The sequence below is a fragment of the Zalophus californianus genome, chromosome 2, assembly GCF_009762305.2.
Source record: "Zalophus californianus isolate mZalCal1 chromosome 2, mZalCal1.pri.v2, whole genome shotgun sequence".
Taxonomy (NCBI): Eukaryota; Metazoa; Chordata; class Mammalia; order Carnivora; family Otariidae; genus Zalophus; species Zalophus californianus.
Genome location: NC_045596.1, coordinates 195,731,537 through 195,756,837, shown reverse-complemented (window position 1 = coordinate 195,756,837; position 25,301 = coordinate 195,731,537). Strand labels below are relative to the sequence as shown.

Sequence of the window (25,301 nt, the reverse complement as noted above, 5' to 3'; positions counted from 1 at the left end):
GAGAAATGATTTCTCCCAGAGCCTCGGCACTTCTCTGTTCTTCCTGAACTTGAGATCCCATAAAGATTTCAAAGGTTTCCTTTAGCTTCTGTATTATGATTTAAAATGCTGCTAGGCACATACTCACCAATGCACAGAGTAACTCCTGGTTTCAAACCAAGAGTGTGTATACGTGGAAACACATACAAAATGCAACTTGAAATCACCAGCCGTAGAAAAATGGAACAAGCCATAGTGGAAGCCAGTATATTGTGTCAATAATGTATTGACTGGAACATTAATGATACTTCCGAGTGTCTCCTCCCTTTCAGTTCAGAAGGACTGACATGAATAGCCTAGGCCCTTTGTCTAGGTTAGACCAAGTTGGGGCATCATTTGAAATGCCTGATTGCCTGAGTGAAGAGTAACATAGCATCACAACCGGATCCCACTTACAGGCCTACACAAGCAAAGTAGGATGCAATCTCCACTAGTTATTTCAGAAATAAGATATTAAATATTTTATTATAATTCAAATATGTTTTCTGGAAGAGGTAATAATAGTGAACAGTTATCCTTCGCTAATATGCTCACATATTTTCAGCTAGTGGTTAGTTACTGCATTATTTCAGAACTGAGTGCTGGAAACAGTATTAAAGAATATCGGTTAAATATTCAAGAATATCAGTGATTTGGAATCAGGAGGCCTTGACTCTAGATTCCAGGGCAACAATATCCAATAGAACTTCCGCTGATGATGGGAACTCCCTATTTCTGCACTGTCCACTGGCCACACGTGGTTACGGAGCATTTGAAACATGGCCAGTGACGAAATGACTTTTTATTTTAGTTAATCTTAACGTAAATAGCCACATGTGCTTAGTGACTCGTGTCGCAGGGCAGAGCTTTTGAGCACTGAGCCGGTGCAGTGACACACTGATGAAGGACCTGGGCTCTGGACCAGAACGAAGTCCACCTGCACTCAAATCTCAACTCCATTCCCACCAGTTGACCCTTTTGTGCTTCAGTACCCTATTGTGGAAAAATGAGGACTGACGGTAGCATTTTCTTCATTGTTATGAGGATCACATGCACTTGCATGTAAAAAGTTCCAAGACAAGTTTTTGCATTTATCCTGAGGGCAATGCTCACTCATCCTGGGTTCTCTCTGGGGGGTGGCGAGGAAGGCGAAGGGGAGGGGCATTTGAGACCCTGGGTAAGCGGCTCCAGTTCCTTCCTACTTTCATCCTAGAAGTCGCCTTCCAGTCCCCGAAACGGTTACATTAGTTTTCTTACGAGTTCAAAGAGCTCTACCTGGAAGGTACTGAGACTCACAACTTAGGGCATGGTTTTCTGCAACGACAGTTACACCGGATAAGTATGTTCCCACACACTGAGGAAAAAGTTTTAGAATTAAAAGAATCACAAGCCAAAATTTGTCAGCTCCCCTGTGAATCATCTGGAGACATTTTAGCCCTAAGCTGCCTGTATGACTGATAATCTTTCGGAACTTTTAGGAGCTTCCTTGAAACAAGAAAGGAATGCACAAGGGAAAAGGGTCACGTGTTGGCTGAAAGGACACAATCTCGAAGGTAGACTCCATCCCATGTGGGAGCAAACTGGAAAATCTCTGGCTGAAATGAGCTCCTCTTCTCGGCCTGGTATTCTCCACAGAGAATAAAACACTATACACTGGAAACTCAGTTGGTGTTGACATGATTCCTGCTCTAAAATCTGAGTAGCCTTGGAGCATAAGAGGACCTTTAAATCGTCCTTCTTTCACTGTGAATTAGTTTTATGATACTGTTTTCTTCCCAGCCTGACCTACGATCAAGCCCCTCAGAAGACAGAAATCTGGGGGGAACCAAAGAAGACACTCATGCGTATCTCAACGCTGGTGCTTGGGGGAGTGAGACTGGGCATCTGAGCTAAAGGGAGAAGGGTGAGTTTGGAAAGGCTTGATCACACTTGCAGCCCGTGAGAAAAGGATGCTTTGGTCAAGCCAACTAGAGGCTGAGAGTGAAGTACAACCTTGGGGAAATATTAGAATATTTGGCAATAAAAACGCAATTGAGTTGCCTTTTCTTACCACTTCTTACTTTTCACCTGATAAAATCCCATACATCCCTGCAGGGAGAGTGCAATTGTCAGACCTCTGCTCAGCCTTCCCCTGATGCGCTCCAAATCCTTCTCGAAAGCCAAATCACTCTCCCTCCTTTATGTTTCTATACACACTGCACATACCTCCACCGAGGTATTCACCAACTTCAATTTGGCTCAGCAGTTTCTCAATTTATGGAGTCCTTAATGTTTCATTATTATTTTCACAGCACCCTGGACCAAAAGAAATACCTAATGGTTTTGTTACTAAGTAATTAGGTCCAAATTACTTAATAAGTATCTATGTTCTGACAACATAGTAACCATTTGAAAAAAATAACGCACACCAATTGAAAGGAAAAGCAATATTTAAATATAACTTTTAAATAAGCAACCTACTGGGACGCCTGGGTGGCTCAGTCGGTTAAATGACTGACTCTCGGTTTACGCTCAGGTCCTTGAGATGAAGTCCTGCGTCAGGCTCTGCGCTCAGTGCTCAGAGCCTGCCTGGAGTTTCTTTCTCTCCCTCTGCCCCTCCCCACCGCATGCCTGTGCACACTCGCTCGCTCTCTCAAATAAAAAAGTAAATCTTAAAAAAAAAAAAAGCAACCTACTGACTAAATGTATCTGTGTGGCTATGGGGCACTGAACAGCTTCTCAAATCTTGGATACAGATTCGACTCTACCACCCTCATTTCCTTCTCCACGTTGGTTTTCCATGTGGCTCTTAATTTTTATCACAGCACCCAGTGCAAACCCACTTGAACGAGGTCTCATGTCACTGAAAGCAATGTCAGTAGGGTCTGATGTTCACACTGCAAAGTACTTTGAGCTGGTCACTCTTGGCGGGGTCCAACAAATACTCAGCTTCTGACTTTCCCTTGAATTTTTAAAGTATTTCATGGTAGCCCTGGAATTGGCTGGGGAGCGCAGGGACATCTTGTCACAGGGTTTGTGGACCACTTCCTCAGGTGTTTTTTAAATGTTTACCCTTTGCTCCAGATGATGAGCATCTTGAGGACAAGGATTGTGCCTTATCTGCAGCTTGTATATGCAGCTTGCCACACTGTGAGTTATTAAAAATTGCTGAATCGGGCGCCTGGGTGGCTCAGATGGTTAAGCGTCTGCCTTCGCTCGGGTCATGATCCCAGGCTCCTGGGATCGAGTCCCGCATCGGGCTCCCTGCTCCTTGGGAGCCTGCTTCTCCCTCTGCTTCTCTCTCTCTCTCTCTCTCTCCCCTTCTGTCTCTCATGAATAAATAAATAAAATCTTTAAAAATAAATAAATAAAAATTGCTGAATCAATGGATGATATGAGATGAGCGGACACCGGCCATGATTTTTGGGTTTTACTGCTACAATAGATGACGCGTGAGAACTTACCTACTGCATTTCATTGATGAACCAGAGCAGGTTGTCATTACCTGCGGGCAGAAAAAGAAGGCTGAAAACGGACACATTAGGAATGTGGCTCAAGCCAGCAGAGGGACTTTCTCAGTGCCTAGCCAGAGAGGCAACACTGAGCACTGGAGACGGGATCTTACATTTACTTCCTGCCGGGCTCGGCCTGGACAACAAGAGTACTTTCTCCGACCCTGTAAGAATTGTGCACTCAGTGGCAGAAGAGACTTCACCAGCAACACCAAACGTTCTGCATAGAGTGAGGCTGTCCCCTGAATGCTGAGTGGGACATGGCTGGGATCCCTCAGCCCAGGGGCCCAGCCTGACCCTCACCCACCAGTTTCTTGCTAGATGCTGGGAGGGTTCTGGAAAACTATCTTCATGGTTTATCGCTTTTAGTCTATTGTTCAACACTAGTTAATGTTTTATTATTTTTTTAAAGATTTATTATGATTGTTTTAGGCGAGAGTGCAAGTGGGGGGAGGGTCAGAGGGAGAAGGAGAGACTCTCCAGCAGACTCCCCTTCAGTGTGGAGCCCACCAAGGGGCTCGATCCCAGGACCCTGAAACCATGACCTGAGCTGAAACCAAGAGTCGGACGCTCAACCAATTGAGCCACTCAGGTGCCCCAACACGAGTTGATGTTTTGAACACCATTTCCTAAGGTATTTTCTGAGAAACATTACTGTTCTAGGAGATGTTAATAAATATGCCATGATACATAGGTTATGGCTATACACATTTGAGAGCCCCATGACACCAAAATCCAGCTCTTGGGAGCATCACAACAAAAATCAGTCTATTACAAAGAAAAAGTCAAACTCTCACTCTTTGCAGATGACATGATACTTTCTGTGGAAAACCCAAAAGACTCCATCTCAAAATTGCTAGAACCCATACAGGTATTAAGCAACATAGCAGGCTATAAAATCAAGGCACAGAAATCAGTTACATTGCTATACACTAAGAATGCGATAGAATAAAGAGAAATTAAGAAATCAATCCCATTTACAATGGCACCAAAAACCAGAAGATACCTAGGAATAAACCTAACCAAAGAGGTAAAGGATCTGTACTCTAAAAACTACAGAACAAGAACTTATCAAACTCAACACCCAAAGAACAAATAATCCAATCAAGAAATGGGCAGAAGACATGAACAGACATTTTTCCAAAGAAGACATCCAAATGGTCAACAGGCACATGAAAAAGTGCTCAACATCGCTCGGCATCAGGGAAATCCAAATCAAAACCTCCATGAGATACCACCTCACACCCGTCAGAATGGCTAAAATTAACAAGTCAGGGAATGACAGATGTTGGCGGGGATGTGGAGAAAGGGGAACCCTCCTACACTGTTGGTGGGAATGCAAGCTGGTGCAACCCCTCTGGAAAACAGTATGGAGGTTCCTCAAACGGTTGAAATTAGAGCTTCCATTCGATCCAGCAATTGCACTACTGGGTATTTACCCCAAAGATACAAATGTAGGGACCCGAAGGGGTACGTGCACCCCAATGTTTATAGCAGCAATGTCCACAATAGCCAAACTGTGGAAAGAGCCAAGATGTCCATCGACAGATGAATGGATAAAGAAGAGGTGGTATATATACACAATGGAATATTATGCAGCCATCAAAAGGAATGAGATCTTGCCATTTGCAACGACGTGGATGGAACTGGAGGGTGTCATGCTTAGTGAAATAAGTCAATCAGAGAAAGACATGTATCATATGACCTCACTGATATGAGGAATTCTTAATCTCAGGAAACAAACTGAGTGTTACTGGAGTGGTTGGGGGTGGGAGGGCTGGGGTGGCTGGGTGATAGACATTGGGGAGGGTATGTGCTATGGTGAGCGCTGTGAATTGGGCAAGACTGTTGAATCACAGATCTGTACTTCTGAAACAAATAACGCAACATATTTTAAGAAAAAAGAAAAAGAAGAAGATAACAGGAAAGGAAGGATGAAGGGGAGTAAGTCGGAGGGGGAGACGAACCATGAGAGATGATGGACTCTGAAAAACAAACTGAGGGTTCTAGAGGGGAGGAGGGTAGGGGGATGGGTTAGCCTGGTGATGGGTATTGAGGAGGGCACGTTCTGCATGGAGCACTGGGTGTTATGAACAAACAATGAATCATGGAACACTGCATCAAAAACTAATGATGTAATATATGGTGATTAACATAACAATAAAAAATTAAAAAAAAAAAACTACAGAACACCCATGAAAGAAATTGAGGAAGACACAAAGACACTGATAAACATTCCATGCTCATGGATTGGAAGAAAAAATATTGTGAAAATGTCTATGCTACCCAGAGCAGTCCACATTCAGTGCAATCCCTACCAAAATATCATCGACATTTTTCACAGAGCTGGAACAAACAATCCTAAAATCTGTATGGAACCAGAAAAGACCCTGAATAGCCAGAGGAATGTTGAAAAAGAAAACCAAAGTTGGTGGCATCACAATGCCTGACTTCAAGCTCTATTACAAAGCTGTGATCACCAAAACAGCATGGTACTAGAACAAAAACAGACACATAGATCAATGGAACAGAATAGAGAGCCCAGAAATGGACCCTCCACTCTATGGTCAACTCGTCTTTGACAAAGCAGGAAAGAATGTCCAACGGAAAAAGGACAGTCTCTTCAACAAATGGTTTTGGGAAAATTGGACAGCCACATGCGGAAGAATGCAACTGGACCATTTCCTTACACCACACACAAAAATAGACTCCAAATGGATGGAAGGCCTAAATGTGAGACAGGAATCCATCAACATCCTGAGGAGAACATAGGCAGCAACCTCTTCAACCTCAGCCACAGCAACTTCTTGCTAGACAACATCCGCAAAGGCAAGGGAAACAAATGCAAAAATGAACTACGGGGACTTCATCAAGATAAAAAGCTTCTGCACAGCAAAGGAAACAGTCAACAAAACTAAAAGGCAACCCAGGAATGGGAAAAGATATTTGCAAATGACATATCAGATAAAGGGCTACTATACAAGATCTATAAAGAACTTACGAAACTCAACACCCAAAAAGCAAAGAATCCAGTCAAAAAATGGGCAGAAGACATGAACAGACATTTCTCCAAAGAAGACCTACAAATGGCCAACAGACACATGAAAAAAATGCTCCACATCGCTCGGCATCAGGGAAATCCAAATCAAAACCGCAATGAGATACCACCTCACACCAGTCAGAATGGCTAAAATTAACAAGTCAGGAAATGACAGATGTTGGCGGGGATGTGGAGAAAGGGGAACCCTCCTACACTATTGGTGGGAATGCAAGCTGGTGCAACCACTCTGGAAAACAGTATGGAGGTTCCTCAAACAGTTGAAAATAGAGCTACCCTATGAGCCAGCAATTGCACTACTGGGTATTTACCCCAAAGATACAAAGTTATTGATCTGAAGGGGCACCTGCACCCCAATGTTTATAGCAGCAATATCCACAATAGCCAAACTGTGGAAAGAGCCCAGGGTCCTGGGATTGAGCCCCGCATCGAGCCCCGCATCAGGCTCCCTGCAGGGAGCCTGCTTCTCCCTCTCTTTGCCTGCCGCTCTGCCTACTTGTGTTCTCTCTCTCTGTCAAATAAATAAATAAAATCTTAAAAAAAAAAGTGTCTGCCATGGTATTATAATTTATATATTAACTGTAAAATACATTATAACTTATATATAACTATAAAATATATTATATAAAATATACTTACATAAATATAAAATATACTGATGTTCTATTTTCTTTGTTAATCGAGGATCACAATAAGCTGAGTTTTGGCATTTTGACTGAATGCCCGAGTACTCGCTTTGGCAGCACATATACTAAAACTGACTGAATGTCCGATTTTTTTTTTTCTTGGTTTAAGTCACATTCAGTTATTTCAGTTATACTGACATTTCCTGAGATAACAAACCATCAGATACTAATATTTCAATAATAAATTATCTAGAACATTCTGGGATTTTTTTCTCATGAGTGTAAATGCTTTGATAAAACTGTGACTATCCATAATTGTGAAGATATTCTTGATAACTGAGGGACTTCATATCTATCATGCTGAGTACCAGTAATGTGCTGGGGGGCGACTAGAGATAAATGTCACACGTTGAAAAGGCAAATTGGTTCTTATACCAATCTCTAGAAATGGCATTTTGAAATGAATACTTCCTTTCTATCTGGTTTTTATCATCTCTTTCTTTTCCTTACAAATCAAATGTACTCGAAACAAAACAAGGATTCAATAAGGAACAAATTTGGCTAATGTAGGCCCTATTAGATTTGAATAATTCAAACCAACCAGTTTCTTTTAAGTTATATTTAGTACTCTGTCATTTTAGTAAGTTTTCAAGAAAAACCTAAAATTTTTAAAAACTTTTAAATATGACACCGTTGGGCGCCTGGGTGGCTCAGTTGGTTAAGCGACTGCCTTCGGCTCAGGTCATGATCCAGGAGTCCCTGGATCGAGTCCCACATCAGGCTCCCTGCTCGGCAGAGAGTCTGCTTCTCCCTCTGACCCTCCCCCCTCTCATGTGCTCTCTCTCTCTCTCTCATTCTCTCTGTCTCAAATAAATTAAAAAAAATAAATAAATAAATAAATAAATAAATAAATATGACACCGTTTGCCACAGAAGATAGTATATTATTTAAAATTCTTATGCTCCTTGAACCCAGAGCTGACACACAGGTCTGGGAAATTGTATCAGACGCAGAACAGGGGATCAGACCACAGGAATGAAGCAGCCTGTTTGTGCAGCTGAGCTCAGCAAAGCGGACTGCTCCTTTTTTCTGGAGGCTCTGCCGAGCTCAAGACAGTCACAGTTCCTGCACGGTTTCCCACTTTGGACAATTTTGAGTTTCCACGACAGCTGAAAGTTGTAACTGTTTTAGCAGGATGCTCAGCATTACCTAAAAGAATGGGAAACCCACCATAATATTGAAAATACCAGTGTAGGTGGCATGTTAATGCAACTGAGAGATTTAAACATAAAACTGATGAAGACAGTTCTAGTTTCCTTTTCCCATAAAACTAACATTTAATGTGATTCCAAACCGACCACCTAAAGTAAACTAATGAGAATAAATTAGAAATGGGTATTTTAAATTCCAGTGATGTATATAATTTAACATCAATAAATATGCTCAATTGACAACCCCAAGTACTTCCTACAGCTTCATGACTCCGTTATTAGAAGCCATGAGCCCAAGGTCCATATTATGTGAAGCAGCCCAAAAGAATCATCTCTAAGTCATAGTTCTTTGGTCAAAATTCAAAAACAAGGGGCGCCTGGGTGGCTCAGTAGGTTAAGCATCTGCCTTTGGCTCAGGTCGTGATCCCAGAATCCTGGGATTGAGCCCCGCATTGGGTTCCCTGCTCCGTGTGGGGTCTGCTTCTCCCTCTGCCTCTGCCCCTCCCCCCTGCTTGTGCTCTCTCACTCTATCTCAAATAAATAAAATCTTAAAAAAAAAAAAGACTCAAAAACAAGCAACAAAAAGGGAGGCAAAAATGTAATTGCTAACTTTACCTCCAGCACTGTGCCACTCTGTCATAAACACATAGGTGCCCATCATATTTAGTCAAAATATTAAAGAAAAAGAAAGATTAGATTTCTCCCACTGCCTCAGGACACCTGGGTGGCTCAGTTGGTTGAGCATCTGCCTTAGCTCAGGTCATGATCCCAGGATCCCTGCGTCAGGCTCCCAGCTCAGCGGGGAGTCGGCTTCTCCCCCTGCCTCTGCCCTTCCCCCTATTGTGCTCTCTCTCTCTCTCTCTCTCTCTCTCAAAAAAAAAAAAAAAACCCTTAAAAAAAAAGATTTCTCCCACGTCCTCATGAACTCCTCAGCCTGGGTGAAAGTAATTTTATAGGAAAACACATTATTTAGGAGCCCTATTCAAGGCCATCATTTTCTTATAACAAGTATTGAAAGAAAAAGGAAGTTTCAAACATACTTATTGTACTTTGTAGACAGATGGATCTGAGGGGTCAGTGAGAGTCGTGTTGCTCTGCCCATGCTTACCTGGATCCAGGTTCAATCTCCTAAGAATGCTTCTAGTTAAAATCACATGAGCTCTTCCCAGGACCCCTGACTAGAAAAAGCTCCTCACCCCATTTCTATCTGAACTGTTTCTTAGTCTGTCACATCTATGATTTTATTGAAAACCACCTGAAATCACTGGTGGAGCAAACCGGTTAGGGGAAAAAAAAAAAAAAACACAATAAACAAAGGATGAGATGAGTAATTCTAGCTAACCACGATGGAAAACCTACTGTGTGGAAGGCAGTGTTCAAAGTACTTTCTATGATTTGACTTTTTCTTTTTTCCTTCCAAAGACTGTATGGGGTATATACTACACTCATTTCACAGACGAGGAAACTGAGGTGCAGAATAAGCGTCTTCACCAAGGTTGCGGAGCAAAGGGGCAATGCTGGACTTCCAATCCGGCTTCCTAAAGCCTGCTAGGCTGACTCAGGAGTGGAGGGAAATGCCACTGACTTCCCAGGCTGGGAAAGGTCAGGGAAGGCAGCCCCGGCTCAAAGAGGAAAACTCAGACTCAACTCTCAGCTTAGCCATCTCCACAGGCTTCCGTGCACACAGCAAGGTGTATCTTAAGTTCTCTAGGCCCCCGATGAGCTCTTTTCTGTTACAGCTTTTGCCAGAAGACCACCGCCCAACCGCCAAGAGGATGTCTGGCGAGATAAAGTAGAACTGAATCGCACCATCTCCAACATTCCACTTGGAACCCTAGAGCTCCTAGAGGCCAAGTAGGTTTGATATGTTTGGTTTCCCCAGACATTATAATCCCTTAAAGAAACTACCACCTCCTAGAAAGATCAAACAGAAAATCACATCCTAGGGTTTTTTGTAGCTGTTATCTTGAGTACATCAGGATTTCTTTTCTTGTTCCAAGGCATGTCACTAAATGACCCAAATGTAAGAAACTTCCATCGAAATTGCTTGATTTTTAAAAACAAATATAATCCATCCAAACCGTGAAGGAGTCACAGATCCCACAACCTAGTGTATTTCCTCTATGGAGCCTGGGCAATTTAGGATTAACTGAGCGGTCTGCAGTTGTTGGGTGGGGGACAAGCGGCAGGCAAGGAGAGTGTTCAACTAAAAATAAAAAGGTTTAACATGTTTTCCAAAATTCCTGAGCACAAGAATCTAGGACTTAGTGCTCTCCTGAATGGGATTAAAGTGGTCTAGTGGGCAGCTTGGAAACAGGTCAGCTGGCATTTTTCACAGAGAAGACACTTCTGATCCCACTTTAGAAAAACAGAAAAGGGGCGCCTGGGTGGCTCAGATGGTTAAACGTCTGCCTTCGGCTCAGGTCATGATCCCGGGGTCCCGGGATCGAGCCCCGCATCGGGCTCCCTGCTCTGCGGGAAGCCTGCTTCTCCCTCTCCCGCTCCCCCTGCTTGTGTTCCCTCTCTCGCTGTGTCTCTCTCTGTCAAATAAATAAAATCTTAAAAAAAAAAAAAAAAAAAAAAAACAGAAAAGTTGCATGACTCATCTCTATCTCCAGAGCACTGACACCAAGCAGAACCTGCTTATAGTAATTAAAATAAAGAAAAACAATTTTCAAAGACTGGGCAAGGATCAGGCTGCAATAAAAATCACCAATGCTTGAAACACTCAAGTGCTAACCGGGGAACTGGCTTTTAATTCTGTTTAAATGTGAATGGGGCCTAATAGGAAACAGATGAATGTTGTAACATGGCCAAGGGCTGACAAGGGGTCATACTCTGAAGGAAGTCATGGTCTTCCTTCATGGCTGTCTCTCTTAACTATCCCTTCTGTTCCCAAAGTCCCCGGTTTCACCCTCAGTCACCTTCCCACACACTCCTCACCGCCCCACCCCCTACCCGAATCCTAGCTCTTCTTCCCCAGAGTCACTCAGTTACTCTCAGAAAAGCCTAAAAGCTGGGGTCACATTCCCTGCAGACCTACAGAATCAGTTAGCGCGTCCTTACTAATCTAAGGGCATGTTCCGAGGGAACTGATTAGTCACCTCTGGTGATGACTCCTTTGCGTGAATGTTCACCCATGGGGATCACCCAGTGTTGCATCTTAGGTGACCAGCTGGGTTTTTGGGCTGGGGCAAAGAAGGGATTGTCAGATCTAGCATAAAAAAATGCAGGATGCCCAGTTAAAGAGGATGTTAGATAAGCAATAAATAATTCTCAGTATAAGAATTATACTATACATGTCCCATACGTACTTATGTCTTATGCAAAATATTCAGGACCTAGTTACACTAAAGAGTTATTCATTGTTTATCTGAAATTCAAATTTAACTGTGTGTTCTGTGTTTTATCTGGCAAAGAGGGGGCGTCTTTCAGGGCTTTTCAGTTCCCCAAACAGACACAACTACCTGTTTTGCCGGCTCTTGTTGCTGGAGATACAAGTCAGGGAAATGGTTTAATTACAAAATTTTATGGCATACAACTCAGAATGCACCTGTCTTCCTCAATAAATATGTGCATCAAATCAACTCGGTTGTCTCTTTGTGAAGAAAAGCGTAGTCCCTGATACTCAAGGTATGGTCCCTGGACCAGCCGCATCAGCATCACCAGGGTGCTTGTTGGAAAGAGTCTTTCATGGCTCCATGCAAATGTCAGGGTGGTTTTTTTCTATTTCTGTGAAAAATCTCATTGCCATTTTGATACGGATTGCACTGAATCTATAGGTTGCTTGAGGTACTATGAACATTTAAAAAATATTAATTCTTATAATCCATGAACATGGAATATCTTTCCATTTATTTGTGTCTTTATTTTTTATTTATCTTTTTTTATTTTTTTATTTTTTTTTAAATTTTTTATTGTTAGGTTAATCACCATATATTACATCATTTGTTTTGGTGTAGTGTTCCATGATTCATTGTTTGTTCATAACACCCAGTGCTCCACGCAGAATGTGCCCTCTTTAATACCCATCACCAGGCTACCCATCCCCCCACCCTCCTCCCCTCTAGAAACCTCAGTTTGTTTTTCAGAGTCCATCGTCTCTCCTGGTTCGACTCCCCCTCTGACTTACTCCCCTTCATTCTTCCTCTCCTGCTATCTTCTTCTTTTTCTTTTTTCTTAAAATATGTTGCGTTATTTGTTTCAGAAGTACAGATCTGAGACTCAACAGTCTTGAACAATTCACAGCGCTCACCGTAGCACATACCCTCCCCAATGTCTATCACCCAGCCACCCCATCCCTCCCACCCCCCACCACTCCAGCAACCCTCAGTTTGTTCCTGAGATTAAGAATTCCTCATATCAGTGAGGTCATATGATACATGTCTTTCTCTGATTGACTTATTTCACTCAGCATAACACCCTCCAGTTCCATCCACGTCGTTGCAAATGGCAAGATCTCATTCCTTTTGATGGCTGCATAATATTCCATTGTGTATATATACCACAGCTTCTTTATCCATTCATCTGTCGATGGACATCTTGGCTCTTTCCACAGTTTGGCTATTGTGGACATTGCTGCTATAAACATTGGGGTGCACGTACCCCTTCGGGTCCCTACATTTGTATCTTTGGGGTAAATATTTGTGTCTTTAGGTTTTCACTGATGTGTCATAGTTTCCAGTGCACAGTCTTTCACTTCGTTGGTTAAATTTATGACTAGGTATTTTATTCTTTTCCATGCTACTGTAAATGGGACTGTTTTCTTAATTTCCCTTTCAGATAGTTCACTGTTAGTGTATAGAAACACAACTGATTTTTGTATTTTGGTTTTGTATCTTTACTCTGCAACTTTACTTCTGACTTGCTGATTACTATTTGCTTCATTCAAACTGAATGAGTAAAACTGATTGTACCATTTAACAACAAATTTGATATATTTAAAACTAAAATAGTTAGAATGCTGTGGAATTTGTGCTAGAATATAAAGAGGTAACAAAGGAACAGAATTTTAAAAATTCAAAAATGGTCAAAATAATAGGTAAATTGTATACTGAGATAAAGTTGTATTTTGAAATCAGTTAAGAAAGGCCACACCATTCAACAAGTGATATTGGAACAACTAGCTAACTACCTACAATATACCAAAGCAAAATCTAATAAATTACACTTAAATGGAAAGTTAAAACAATAGAGTTAAAACTCTGAAAGTACTTGAATGAAATGTAGACGATTAATCATATAATCAATAAGAAAGTGTTCTAAGGGTTTCAGAAGAAGGTTTTTCAGAATACTCAGTGCACAATATTGATCAAAATAGAAACAGATGTCCTCTAATTTTTCAAAGCCTATACTTTTCAGTTGTATAAATTGCATTTAGTTCTGTTTTTCAAATAAGCCTTAAAAAAGAAAGATGTAACATCATCCCCATCAACAAAAAAAGGCGCCCACCTGAAATTATTTATCCAGCATTGTAGTAAATTTGTGCTTCTTCAAGTACAAGGTCTCCCTGAACTCCATTTAGAATGTGTGGCAAGACTGGCAGCTCAGTGACCAGATTTGGAAGGCAAAGAACTTAATCATGTTTAGAATTCAAGGTTATAATTTACAAGCTATATTAGTGTCATAATGGTGCTATACTACATTACCAGAAACATGGTTTAAAACAACAAGATGTATGATCTTAGACTTCTATAGGTTAAAAGTCCAACATGGATCTCACTGGGCTAAAATCAAGGGCTACGTTCCCTCGGGAGGTTCAAGGGAATTATCTGTGTCCTTGCCTTCTCCAGCTTCCAATACTCTCTGCATTTGTCAGGTTGTGGTTCCCTTCCTACATCTCTGAAGCCAGCAATGGAAGATCTAGTTCTTTTCACGTTGCAACTTTCTGACTTTCCTCCATAGTTACATCTCCCCGACTCTCCTCTGCTTCCATTCTGTCTCCCACTTAAAAAGACCCTTGTCATTACATCGGGTCCATCTAGATAATCCAGAATACTCTTCCCATTTTAAGGTCATCTAATTAGCAACCTTAATTCCATCTGAAACTTTAATTCCCCTTTCCTTGTAACCTAACATGTTCACAACTTCCAGAGCGTAGGGCATCGACATTTTGGGGGCCCCTTATTCTGCCTGTTATGAGAGCTCTGACTTACACCCTCACTTTATAAAAGACACAGAGGCCCAGGGTGATTGGGCACTCTCATGACACGTGTAGTCAACATAAAGGCCTTTGATCTCTAACTCATTACTTAACATGTCTTCACGGGCATTCCATTAGTCTTCTATTGTGGTAGGTGTTGTTAGAATATAAAATATTTATTTATTTATTTATTTATTTTAAAGATTTTATTTATTTATTTGAGAGGGAGAATGAGAGATAGCACGAGAGGAAAGAGGGTCAGAGGGAGAAGCAGACTCCCTGCTGAGCAGGGAGCCCGATGCGGGACTCGATCCCGGGACTCCAGGATCATGACCTGAGCCGAAGGCAGTCGCTTAACCAACTGAGCCACCCAGGCGCCCAGAATATAAAATATTTAAATAAATCACAGTCCTTGACCTCAGAGGACTTACCAGCCATGTGTTCATGAAGTATGGAGCAGGTATAAGAAGGAAGGAATTCTAAGCCATAGAATATTTCTCAAATCTTTGCCTGGCAACCAAGTGGGAGAGAATAAAATGCAACCATTACTATCATAATAAACAGTATAAGAGCAAACCAGCAAATTATGACTATATAAATAAAGCATGATAATACACTTTGGAGACATGTTTTATGTAGTTATTAAGAGCAATGCATTCAGGCCTTAGGGCTCCTTTCGAATTTTGACTAAGGCTTTGAAATCAAGTAGTTATAAAATCACATAGTTACATAAAAGTCTCAGTCTCCTCTTCAATAAAATATGAGTAATACCTATTTCAATAGGTTTTGCATGATGAGTACTTATAAAGCTTAGAACATAATGTGGCTCCTATTAAGTATCCAATAATTGCAGTAATTATTATCATTAAAAGTTGTAATTCAAGGAAGATTATATGCCATCAGAAGTTATCACTGAACTTACATCATAAAAAGAAAGTATAAAAGAGTGAATAATATTTAAAGTGTCTTGATAACCTAAACTCACTTGTGTACAGAGAACCTAGCTGAGAATTTAATTGCCTGAAATCAATTAGATTTACATCAGTTAGATTAAAGACTCTGGAAATAAGAACTTAGTTTTCCCCTAATGTCCATATCATCTACAAAAGAAAATAATAAAAATAATTTTATCAAGGAGACGCAGATCTTTCCAGGTGCTGATGGAGAGCATCCTGACTTATAGAATGGTCTTAGCTAGCAAATCAAACTAATACAATAGAGTCCTAATAATGGACTTTCTCCAAGTAATTTCCCATTTAAACATACAACCAACCTCACATTTGACTCCAGAGAGTATGTATGTATTTGTGCCTATCAAGAAATAAAGTTTTTTGGGGCACCTGGGTGGCTCAGTCGGTTAAGTGTCCGACTTGGCTCAGGTCATGATCTCAGGGTCCTGGGATCGAGCCCCGAGTTGGATTCTCTCTCTCTCACCCTCTGCCTCTCTCTCTCATGTACATTCACTCTCTCTCTCCTTAAACAAACAAACAAACAAAAAGGAAAATAGTTTCGGCCATCTTGGAGCCTGCTGGGAACAGGACTCCTAAAATGACAAATATAACTGGAAGACTGTGGTCCAAGGCCATTTTTGCTGGCTATACGCAGGGTCTCCAGAACCAGAGGGAACACACGGCTCTTCTTAAAACTGAAGGTGTTTATGCTCGAGATGGAACTGAATTCATTCTAGGCAAGAGATGTGCTTATGTCAGCGACAGAACAAAGCAAAGACAACACAGCGACTCCTGGTGGCAAACCAAACAAAACCAGAGGAATCTGGATGAATGTGGAAACGGTGGCATAGTTCCAGAATCTGAAGCAACCTTCCTGCTAAAGCCATTGGCCACAGGATCCGTGCGCCGCTGTACCCTTCAAGGGCTTACACTTGTTGAAACGTAAATAAAGGGGCGCCTGGGGGGCTCAGTTGGTTAAGCAGCTGCCTTCGGCTCGGGTCATGATCCCGGAGTCCCGGGATCCAGTCCCACATCAGGCCCCGGCTCAGTGGGGAGCTTGCTTCTCCGTCTGCCCCTCACCCCGCTCTTGGGCTCTCTTTCACACTCTCTCTCAAGTGAATAAATAAAATCTTTAAAAAAAAAAGTAAAGGTGCAGATTTGTTCTCTTATAAAAATAGTTTAGTAATAAGTAATAAATCAAAAAAAAGTAATAAATCAATAGAAAATGAGAATTTTGTCCCCACTGTTACTTTGCTTTAGCTTTCTCTTCTTGAAGGTTCATATTTCATAGAATTGTTGCTTATATTTCATATACTAGTTTCCCCCCCACCTTGTGATGCAGTGCAGGGATTTCACAGTACACTGGTTAAAAAAGTGACGTTAAGAGAATGAATGAAGTTGCTTAGTGTGAGTATGTGGGAGCTCTACCCCACTGACATTTTGCACTGCACTGCCTTGTTCTAAACACTCTCGGGTAGAAATGTTTGATATGTCAGTCAAATGTAATCTGCTTTCTTTGCCTCCTATTAGAAAACGAAACTAATTAAAAGACTCACTTGACATAAAGCAGCTTTAAAATTATTGCCTGATTCAAGAGAAACATGTATTTTTTTAAAGACTTAATTATTTATTTGACAGAGAGAGAGAGAGAGACACAGCGAGAGAGGGAACACAAGCAGGGGGGAGTGGGGGAGGGAGAAGCAGGCTTCCCGCCGAGCAGGGAGCCCAATGCGGGGCTCGATCCCAGGACCCTGGGATCATGACCTGAGCCGAAGGCAGACACTTAACGACTGAGCCACCCAGGCTTCCGCCAAACATGTTTTAAATATTGTGGTAGGCAGAACAATGCCCTCCCCCCAGGAGACGTCCATGCTGTCATCCCCAGAACCTGTGGGTATGTTAGGTAACACGGACAAGGGAATGAGAGTTGCAGATGGGAATAAGGTTGCTAAATCAGCCGACATTAAAATAGAGAATCTTGGATTATCCAGGTGGGCCCAATATAATGACAATAGTCCATTTAAGTGAGAGCAGGAGCAGAAGAAGGGAGTCAAGGGAAATGTGTCTCTGGGAGGTCAGAATGATCCAGCAGGAGAAGGACTTGACCTGGCATCGCCACCTTAGAAGACGGAGAAGGGGAGCCACGAGCCAAGGCCTGTGGGTGGCCTCTAGAAGGTGGAAAAGGTAGGGAAATGGCATTCCCCCAGAGCCTCCAGAAGAAATGCAGCCCGGCTGAGGCCTTGAGTGGAGCCCGGGAGAACGCATGTTGGACTTCTAACGTACAGAACTCTTAGATAATCAATTCGTGCTGCTGTTCAGCCTCTACATCTGTGGCAAACTGCTAGGCCAGGCAAAAGGAAACCAACACAAATATTAACTGAGAAGCTCTGAGACACTGAAGTGAAGCCTAGAGATGGGGAGATCCAATCCAGTTTGTCCAAGCCCTTCAGTGAATATTCATTTCTGATTAGGGTTGGCAGATAAAATACAGGATGTCCAGTTAAATACAAATTTCAGATACACAATGACTATGTTTTAGTATAAGAATGTGCAATATTGGGGGGTCTTGGTGGGTCAGTCGGGGTAAGCATCTGCCTTCGGCTCAGGTCATGATCCCGGGGTCCTGGGATCGAGCCCCGCATCGGGCTCCCTGCTCAGCGGAGAGCCTGCTTCTCCCTCTGCCTCTGCCCCTCCCCCTGCTGGTGATCCATCTCTCTCTCGCTCTCTCTCTCTCTGTCAAATACATGAATAAAATCTTTAAAAAAAGAATGTGCAATATTTGGCACGTGCCTATATGAAAAATTATTCATCATATCTGAAATTCAAATTTAACTGAGTGTCCCATATTTTTATTTGCTAAATCTGGCAACCTATTTCTAATCCCCACAGGGGGCAAATTCCAGGAAATACCTCCACTCAACAGAACCGCTTGCTGCCAACCATGCTGAAATCTACATCTTAAGCGTTCTCCCCCTAGATTTTGGGTCTGATTTATCATGCACTGCCTGTCTTTATGATAAGAGGGTTGCCCGGTGTCCATCTCTAGACATGGTATTAATATTATGAATTGCAAATAAAGGTCAGCGCATTTTTGCTAAATGTGACTGTCCTCTAATCATCTGGAGCCTTGTATGCATTGTCCTCCCTGGATTTCACCCAACTGCCACTTCTCTTCTGCCAAAACGCCGTGGTGACTATCCAAGCACTCCTTAGGCAGCGATCTTTGGGCTCTGACCCTGGGGTTAAATGTATTCCCTCTGCTTGTTTTAAATAATCTCATTTCCACAGCAGCTGTGGATTCTGCTTTGCTGGGTGTTCAGTAGATTGAGTAGTAATGCCATCAAATGTGAACAAATCGCTGGGCCTTCTCCCACAGCAATTCTATCCGGCTGTTATCTTCCATTTGTGGAAATCAGTACTCATGCATAATGGTACATTTAGTAGTTTGATATTTTCCAAAAGAATTACATAGTTCCTTTCAATGGGTTCTTGCTTTGCCAGTGAACGGGCAAGAATAGAGCATCTGTCTCTGGAAGTCAGAAAGTATCTTGTGGAGCATGCCCACCTATTACAAGTTGATAAGCTTCTATTCTCCTAGTATCGTCGCTGCAGGTTGGAATAATTTGTTCCTCATTCAGCAGAGTGATGCGAGGAGGGTAGGATGTCAATTCTAGATAAGATTTGGGGGTATAATTGTAAATTTATGTTAAAAGTTTTATCTTTCCATTAATATACTTGGAGTTCATTCTAAGAACTGTATTTTTTTAATGATAAAAGATTTTTAATATAGATTCTTCAGGTAGCCTTGTCGTTTGTAATGAAACTATTTTTAAAAAATTCATGTTCCCAATCATGAATAATGCCCATTTCTGTTCAGTGAAGTCTTGAGTGATAACCAGTTTTGTTGCTTTTTTAGAGATTTGGGAAAGAATATATACAGTTCTGGACAGAATTTTTCATTCAACACAAGTATAATATTTCACTATATTGCCCATGTAAAAAGTACCATTACACAGTATAATTAGAATCCTTACTATCTTTTCCTTTTGAGCAAATGGTGAATGGTGGCAGTTCTGATATTATTGTAAAACAATAAACCTCTTGAAGACAAGGATGCTTTTCAATGTTATCGTACAGGTAAAGAAACCAAGACCCTGAGAGGATAAAAGATCTTGCCTAAGGACTTAAGGTAGGTGATGAAACACAAAACAGAACTAGAAACGATGCAGATTGTACAGCAGGCAAGGACGGAATCCTAAAAGGTGGGGAAGTGAGGGTATAAACTGTGACAGCATGGAGACAGTATTATCGCTGCGGACACGGGTTGTCAATCCCTGCCCGGGTTCTCCGTAAAGAGGACACCACATAACGCGCAGCAAAACATCTTACAAACTCCAGATAAGAACCTGATCCCAAACCCAGACCTACTGATTTTCCACCACACTGTGTAGAGATGTTGGGTCCCCCTTCTTCCCCGCAGGAGGAGACTGTAGCCTCCCTATGACGCCTTCATTTTCTTCCACCCTTCCGTGGGTTGGAAGAAGGCCAAGTCCCTCTGATTATAACTCAAGGTAACATTATTATCTGTGTTTTCTAAAAATATTTAAATATTTAATGTAATGTAAGAACCCATTGAAAGGAACTATGTAATTCTTTTGGAAAATATTAATATTAAATATTATAAATATTTAAATATTCATCTAGACTGAGAGCTTCCGGGGGGTTGAGTTCCAAGTATACAATATAAGGAGAGGTTGTCTTTGATGAATGAATCGAAGAATACTGCCCTAGCTTTAGGAGAGACAGAAAGATCTGTGTTGACAGGCCAGTCTCAACTTTGTGCACAGATACCTGTGAAAAGCCATTGCCCTTTGGCACACGTACTCATTAGGTTCTGGTAAGCATGACATTTTTAGGGAAAAGTGACGCTGGGTGGCTGCATGTAAACGTCCGTGAAGCCACTTCCTCTGGCTTTGTCAAAGCTGCTCAGCACATGCCCTGCAAGGCCACACCAACAGCCGGAGTATCTGTGTACCATATATCCTGGCATGAGCTGAATCCAGCAGGAAGTCACTTCATTACAAAATGTGAACAAAGTGCTTATTTATGCTTATCCTACGTGAGCAATTTTTTTTTAAAGATTTTATTTATTTGAGAGAGAGAGAATGAGAGAGAGCACGAGAGGGAAGAGGGTCAGAGGGAGAAGCAGACCCCCCGCCGAGCAGGGAGCCCGATGCGGGACTCGATCCCAGGACTCCGGGATCATGACCCGAGCCGAAGGCAGTCGCCCAACCAACTGAGCCACCCAGGCGCCCCTACGTGAGCAATTTTAAATGCAAAAATTAAATGCTTAAAAAGACAGGGTTCCTTCCAAGGGCCAATTTACTAGTTGAAATAAAAAAAAAAAAAATCAGTTGTCTCGCATAAGGTAGGGTTCTCCTTTGCCGTTTCGTATAGCTTTTCTGGTTCGGCTGTGTACCAAGGAGAACTCTGTTCATTTACATTCTGTAAACACAGAGTAAAAAGTAGTCATGTTCATGGTCGCTGTGAAATACGGAGTTTCTGAATAGTCAAAAACAGACTATAAATTTTACATTCTTAAGAACATCTTTCATTCATCCTCTCAGAAGGTAGGTGATTTATTTTAATATCTACAGTCTTTTATTATTTTTTTCTTCATTTTGAAAAACCTCAAATACCAGAAAAGTAGAGGGAACAGGACCACGAAGTCCTACGTACCCATCACCGAGTGACAACTGTCGAGTGAGCCACTGTGGGCCACTCTGGTCTCAGCCACGATTCTACTTACCACCTGTCCCTGGCACAGTTGTGTGGAGCAGATCTCAGGGATGGCATTATTGATAAAAACTTCAGTATATATTTCTAAAAGGCAAGGACTCTTTGATGAAACACCACTGCAATTCTGTTATCACATTAAAACACTTAATGGTAATTCCTTAATACCACCCAACACACAGTCAGACCACAACTCTCTTACCACCAGATGGTCTCATAAATGATTTCTACCAGTGTTTGGTTCCAGGGCTTTTGACAAATGTTTCTGATAAGCCACTTTGGTTCCAGGTGATGGGCTGCACCCTGGGCCATGTTTTGTTAATTCATTCATGGTAATTATTTATTGAGTGTCCAATATTTGTCAGAGGGTTGAGGGTCCTTGGGATACATCAGTTAATAAAACAGACAAACTCCCTGCCTTCTTGGAGCTCATACTGTAGGAGGATGAGATAGGGAATAATAAGAATAATGGAAGTAAACGTGCCCATTTGATGTAAGGTAATGAGTGCTTTTGGAGAAAAAGAAAATACCACACACAGTTGGGTAAAAGTTATTTGGAAATCATGGGCAGGGTTGCAGGTTTGTTTTTTGTTTTTAAGATTTTATGTCTTTATTTTGAGAGAGAGAGAGAAAGCGAGATAGAGAGAGGGAGGGAGGTGAGGGGCAGAGGGAGAGGGAGAGAGAAAATCTCAAGCAGACTTCCAACTGAGTGAGGAGCCCAAGGTGGGGCTCGATCCTACAACCCTGAGATCACGACACGAGCCGAAATCAAGGGGCAGACACGACTGAGCCACCTAGGTGCACCAGGGTCGCGGTCTTAAAAGGTAATCAGAAGAGGGCCTGACTGGGAAGGCGTCCTTTGAGCAAGGACTTAAAGGCAAGGAGAGAATTAACCACACAAATATCCGGAGGACAAGTGTCTAAATCAGAGGCAGGTTTGAAAGCTCCAAGACTGGTTAAGGCTGGGCATGTTCTAGAAACAACGAGAAGGCCCCAAAGTATGACATTATTTAGTTACAATCAATGAGAACTTGAGTAAAAGAAAGTAGCCGCAGAAAAGCGTAAACAGAAGAACGAGGCCACTCTTTGCTCAAGTGGAACTAGGCCACTCTTTGACAAGCTCTACGTAGGAAACTAGAACGAGCAAAAAAGTAAAACATTTACATTTTGTAGAAAGGTAGAATTACAAACATTTTGAGATAGATACACAATTTTTAACTGACTTAATCTATCAAATCTCTAAAAATGTCCAGATTTCTTAAAAAAAAGTCTCTGTTTTATCTGTATTACCACAATTTATATCACCATATTTACTCCTTCCCAGGCAACCTTTTACTAAACATTCACTTGGGTGCTTTCACGGACTTTTTGTATCCAGTGCCTACTGCATGTCTACTTTCAGAAGCCCGGAGGTCACTCTGCTGTTGGCTCGTGTGCACCATCACGCACTGCACACCGCGGTCCCCGATCCGCCCGGGCTCAGGGATGCGGGGGAACCGCGGTCGGGCCTGGAAGCAGATGATCCTCCCTCTGACGCAGCGTCAGGGGCCAGTCGTAGCCTAACTCTACACGCCAACACCTGCGTCCCTCACCTCGGTGCATCCTGTCAGGAAGGCATTTTATCGGGCGCTTGGGTGGCTCAGATGGTTAAGCCTCCGCCTTCGGCTCGGGTCATGATCCCAGGGTCCCGGGATCGAGTCCTGCATCAGGCTCCCTGCTCCTTGGGAGCCTGCTTCTCCCTCTGCTTCTCTCTCTCTCTCTCTCTGTCATGAATAAATAAAATCTTTAAAAAAAAAAAAAAGGAAGGCATTTTATCCTCTTGCCTCAGCAAAGTGAGATATTCTGAGAGAGACCATATTCGCGTAGCTTTTATTACAGTATACTGTCATAATCGTTCTGTTTTATTACTAGTTGTGCATCTCTTGCTGTGCTTAATTTATACATTAACATTTGTCACAGGCACGCATGTAGAGGACAAATATACACGTATATACATATATATATATACACATACACATATATATACATATATATACACATACAGGGTTCAGTACTATCCATGGTTTCAGGCCTCCACTGGGGGTCTTGAGAAGTATCCCCAGGGATAAGGGGTGACTATCTCATCTGGACCCCCGAAAGACCGTTCAAACCTTATATGGCCTAAACTAAGCTAGTCTCATTCTCCCCCAGTTTTTTTTCTTTTTTTTCCTTTCGTATTGTTGAACACCACCATGACCGTCACACGTACTAAGCCAGAAATCAGGCGTTGGCTTCTTCCTTCCCTTGTGGCCTGTCCCAAGTGTTCACTCCATGCTCACGCTCTCTCGGGATTCTTTACTTACTACTTCTGCTGGCATTATCTAATTTTCTTTCTCTTCTGGACCCCGAAAACAGCTGCAAAACAGCCCTCCCTACTTACAGATTCGACCACCGCAGCCCCCCTTCCTCAGTCATATGCCCTCTTGCCAAAATGCACCCAGCTCTCAGCTAGTTTTACTACTGGAAGAACCAGCTCTGTGGATGATCTTACAAAATATTTAAATCTGGCCTTCGAATACAGGATAAAGTCAAACCCTCTAAAAAAACTGCTGTTGCTTGCTTGTGTCGCTTTAGGTTTATATGGTTAACCATGTTTTACTTGAGCTGAACTGTGTGTTTCTTCAAGAAGCGGCAACTGGATGGGAGGCAGAGCATCGAGGTGGAGGCCCAGCAATGGGTGTCCCATGCCTGCAAGTGAACACCCATCTAGGGGACTCAGGAGTTGACCCCATTGGGCTAAAGCCCAAGAGCAAGTAAAATGCCACAAGCAAGTAAGGAGGTTTCATTTTAAGACACAAGTATATAGAGGGCCTTAACTTTCTGACCCAGCCCCAGCTGAAGCCTTTGAGGATGGACCTCCCTATAGGGTCTGTGGACTGAGAGAATGTGGGGGGTGTTTTCATCCTGGTTCTGGGCCCAGGATTCTGCAGTTTCTTGAGCTGCCACTGCTTTCAAGAGACAGGGGCAGAATCCACAGATCCCAAGGTACGGGGTTGTCTGTGTGGACTTGCTTTGAAGGGCATGGCAGGGATGTATTATTAATAGGCTACCGGCTCTCCCAGGTCCTTCCCACTATGCACCTCGGTTTCTGGTGGGAGGGAGGTGAATAGGTAGGAACCCCATGAGATTCCCAGTCTTAATCAGAGGTCTGCTTGACAATGGTGGTCCGTCTTTCTGCTTTAAACCTCAGGGGTTACTTCCCTGAAACACCTTCAGGAAATTATAAGTCGTACGTGAAAAGTATGACTAATTATGTATGTATAATATGTAATCACATTCAAATGAATAAATGGTATGTATCAAATGACAATGTTAATATAATTATAAAACATGTATAAACTATATAAAATATTTATAATTATATGCAATCTATATAATATAAAATTTGGTAGAAATATATCAAATTTTTTTAATATATATTTGTACACAATATATTAAGTAAATTACAATAAAAATGTTATAAAAAATTATAAATGTATGTTGTACATATACAATTTACATGTAGGTACAATGTATATATGTATATAAATATGTGATAACATATAGACAACACATATAAATATATCTATATGTATGGTGATGGAAGTTAATTAGATTGATATTAAATATAAAATATATTAATGTATATATAATGCACTACACTTTATACACTACATTGTATATATTATACATTAATTTTATGAATTATAAATTTATATATGATTTAATGATAATTCTGTATTATGTATATACACAATTATATATTATATAATTTTTATGGGTATACATTACCTAGTTACATCCTTATATGGCACTATCTTTTGGATATTTATGTATTAATATATACAATGTTTATGTGAGGTGTGTATATATTATAAGTGTGTGTACATATATATACATATATACGTATACATAACATATATATGTATATATAATATATATTACATATATGTAACATTCCATATGTTGGACACCAGGAATATTGGCATGC

At 41.6% G+C, this 25,301-nt stretch overlaps 1 long non-coding RNA gene across 1 annotated transcript; it reads right to left on the bottom strand.

Moving 5' to 3' along the window:
* Window positions 1–8,242: 8,242 nt before the first annotated feature.
* LOC113924610 lies at window positions 8,243–23,042 on the bottom strand. Its single transcript, XR_003520733.1, has 3 exons — window positions 22,885–23,042; window positions 14,978–15,056; window positions 8,243–8,402 (listed from the first exon to the last, which is right to left on the bottom strand). It is a non-coding gene; the product is annotated as an uncharacterized LOC113924610 (long non-coding RNA).
* Between the last annotated feature and the right edge of the window lie 2,259 nt (window positions 23,043–25,301).